This window comes from Palaemon carinicauda, chromosome 39 (assembly GCF_036898095.1).
Source record: "Palaemon carinicauda isolate YSFRI2023 chromosome 39, ASM3689809v2, whole genome shotgun sequence".
NCBI lineage: Eukaryota > Metazoa > Arthropoda > Malacostraca > Decapoda > Palaemonidae > Palaemon > Palaemon carinicauda.
In genome coordinates this window covers 24,144,051-24,147,753 of record NC_090763.1, presented here as the reverse complement: position 1 = coordinate 24,147,753, position 3,703 = coordinate 24,144,051, and the positions used below count along the sequence as shown (strand labels likewise).

At 62.3% G+C, this 3,703-nt stretch overlaps 1 pseudogene; it reads right to left on the bottom strand.

The window, feature by feature from the left end:
- Positions 1-353: 353 nt before the first annotated feature.
- On the bottom strand, positions 354-472 carry LOC137631503 (5S ribosomal RNA; annotated as a pseudogene).
- Positions 473-3,703: the final 3,231 nt, after the last annotated feature.

The window sequence follows — 3,703 nt, the reverse complement described above, 5'->3', positions numbered from 1 at the left end:
CCCCTTTTCTTTGACGAGTCCGGGAACAGCACCAAAAATGTGGGGAAAGGACGAGAATATCCACTCCCATCAAGAGGTTCCATAGGTCAACACCCATTGCAGGTCTAATCGTTCCGCTGGTCCCATAGGGGCCAGAAAGTCCGGTTAATCGTTGCTTTGAAACCACCGGAACTTGGGCCGCCCCACAGGGAACTTATCCTGAGGCGACCATTCGGAACTTTAGACGGGTCAATTAGGAAAAGAGACCTAGGAAACGTTCCAAGGTAGGGCCGAAAGCTCTGCCTGACTGAAAACAGGTACTGCGACTCTCCTCAGCCTTGCCACAGTCAACTGAAGGGAAGGCTCGGAGGAGGCGGCAACAGAATCTGGCGTCCCCAGGCGGTCACCCATCCAAGTACCGACCAGACCCGACGTTGCTTAACCTCGCTGGACAGACGAGAAGCGGGGTTTCCAACGTGGTAAGGCTGTTGACTCAATATCATGGCTAGATACTCCAGATGTTGAGGCCGAAGAAGAGAAGGCTCCTAGCAAATTACCATGAACCCCCACTCATGGTAAGGATCCGGAAGCTTGTCCCGGTATTGAAGAAGGTCGAACCCGAGCCTACCGGAGTTGACCAGCCCTCCAAATGGCGAAGGAGGCGGAAGCCTGCTCCTGAGCGGCCATGAGAAAAGCAGGGAGAGTTCTCTGGGGAAAAACCTGCGATGCCACGGCGGGATCGCCACACTGCATCTTAAGCAGGAATACCTGTAGTCTAGGCTGAATTCCAAGAGCTTCCTGGAAGATGGATGGAATGGAAACTGAAAGTACCCGTCCTTCCGATCCAGGGCCTAAGGAGTCCTGTCGCCTCGTTACCAGTCTGATCGATTTTGCTGTTCCACGCTGGACGAAGTTTGTTCGAACAACTTGATCAGAGCTGAGAGGTCGACTACGGAATTCCCGTCTCAGATACTTTCCTACGAGAAAGGATCGACTGAAGAAGCCGGGGGGTGAAGCCGTCGACGATCCTATGGAGGACCTTCTCCTAAGGCATGGATCATTCTGCCCAAACGGGCAAACTCTTGCCGACCCTATGGCATAGGGGTTCAGTGACACTGAATTCGCTGACAGAGACGGCAGGCGCGATATCCTTGGCTGATCATGGAGATCGTGCAGGAATCGGCATCGGGAAGCTGTTATCTGGATGAGTAACCTTAGGCATCCTCCCAGCGTGAAACCTGCAAGGGGGGGTTGCCAACACTAGAGTTCGTGAACTCTGCCGCTCCCTCTAGGATTATGCCCCCCTGGGAGAGCCTCCCGTGCTACCTGTTCCTGACAGGAGGGGACTGCTATTGGACACCTTGTCTCAGTTGTCGTAGCCGGTGCGATAACTTAGGCCGACGAGGCTGAAAGAAAGAGGCGCTGGAGCCCTGTAGGGTCTGGAAGAAAGCGCCTTGGAGGAGTGAAAACTGAAGTCGACTTCCTCCGCACAACCGCTGTCTATGTCTCTGTCCTTGGGCACAAACAAGCTCTTCCCAAGGATGGAAGGGTGTCTGAGGTTGTCGACATCCACGGATGAGACACCCGAAAGGAAGCCCTCGGTCATTGCGGCCAGATGGTCCAACATCGAGCTTGCCCGCAAGTTCGAAACTTGGCAATGAAACGCCAAGGTGCTTGAGCCCGAGTGGAGGAAAGTACCCATGATCTTCCTGTAGCTTCCTTGAACAAAACCTCGGGTCGCAACCGAGGAGGGAAAGGACCTGGTAAGACCCTTTCACGAGATGGAGAAGAGGAAGGGGTAAACCAGTCACCCCTTGGCCGATGGAGAAATCTCGAACGGAAAGCTCCCTGGCAAAACCCCTCCAGGGAATGACGGGGAAGGGCTAACCCAGGTTCTGGAAAGAAGAATGTTGCTCAGACCTCCCTGAAGACTCTTCCTGCTCTTGCATATGCCATGCTCTGCGTTTACGGGGTGAAGCCGTGTTCCGGAAATATGCTCCAGAAGACTAGCCAGGCTGGCCATGCTGCGAAACCCCAACGGGATTCGCGGTCGCAATCGCCCTGGCGCTCGCGCGATGGTAAATCAATGGTTTGCGCGTGGCCGAACGTGGAAGCGCCCATGCGCGGGCACGCAGGAACACAAACGAAAGTGCGCGAAGGAGCGCAGAAGGAGGGCGAGCGTGGGAGGAAGGGCGAGAGCTGGTGGTCGGCGAGCGATGACCCGTAGGCGAGCAATGGATACTGCAGGAATCAAGCCGACGTTCGCGCGATGAAACACCGTCGGTTCGCGGGGCGGAGCACCGTCGGTCCGCGCGGCGGAGCACCGTCGGTCCGCGGGGCGGAGCACCGTCGGTCTGGTCCGCGGGCCGGAGCACCGTCGGTCCGGTCCGCGGGGCGGAGCACCGTCGGTCCGGTCCGCGGGGCGGAGCAGCGTCGGTCCGGTCCGCGGGGCGGAGCACCGCCGGTCCGGTCCGCGGGGCGGAGCACCGCCGGTCCGGTCCGCGGGGCGGAGCACCGCCGGTCCGGTCCGCGGGGCGGAGCACCGCCGGTCCGGTCCGCGGGGCGGAGCACCGCCGGTCCGGTCCGCGGGGCGGAGCACCGCCGGTCCGGTCCGCGGGGCGGAGCACCGCCGGTCCGGTCCGCGGGGCGGAGCACCGCCGGTCCGGTCCGCGCGGCGGAGCACCGTCGGTCCGCGCGGCGGAGCACCGTCGGTCCGCGCGGCGGAGCACCGTCGGTCCGCGCGGCGGAGCACCGTCGGTCCGCGCGGCGGAGCACCGTCGGTCCGCGCGGCGGAGCACCGTCGGTCCGCGCGGCGGAGCACCGTCGGTCCGCGCGGCGGAGCACCGTCGGTCCGCGGGGCGGAGCACCGTCGGTCCGCGGGGCGGAGCCCCGTCGGTCCGCGGGGCGGAGCCCCGTCGGTCCGCGGGGCGGAGCACCGCCGGTCCGCGCGGCGGAGCACTGTCGGTCCGCGCGGCGGAGCACCATCCGTCCGCGCGACGGAGCACCGTTTGTTCGCACGCGGGCGAACATTGGAGAGCATGTGCACGGTCGTGCATGAGCGTAGGCGCGCGGGCATGTGGGCGTGCGATCGCGCAGGCACGTGGGCGTGCGGTCGCGCGGGCACGTGGGCGTGTGGACGCGCAAGCACGTGGGCGCGCGGGTGAGCGCAGGCGGTCGGGAGACCGGTGACGCGTAGGCGGGCGATGGCGCGTTGACGAGCGATGGCGCGTTCTGGCGAGTGAAGACGCGTTGGCAAGCGATGGCGAGTGAAGACGCGTTGGCAAGCGATGGCGCGTCGGCAAGCGATGGCGCGTCGGCAAGCGACGGTGCGTTAGCGAGCGGTGGTGCGTTAACAAAACGCTAGCGCGCAGGTGAAGAATCGCGCGGGCGCGCGTAGGCGATTGCCAACGCGAGAGAGACTAGTGATGGTTAGCGCGCATCGCACTAACAGAAGGCGCGCAGGTGTATCAGGAAGGTGAGCGCTGAAGCAAGCTGTTAATCAGGCGATCCTAGACGGTCAGAAAAAAACGTTGGCGCCCATTGGTGCGTGGCAGAAAAGGGCGCGCAGATGTGCGCTGGCGATTGAAGAAAGCTGGCGCACAGAAGGACAGAAGTAAAGGTGAGCGCTGGCGAGCAGGAGGAAGATCTACGGCAAGACTCAGCTATCGGAGATCGTGGTCCACAGCAGGCGAGCGCTAGATCGCTACTGATGGTGTCCAGGGGA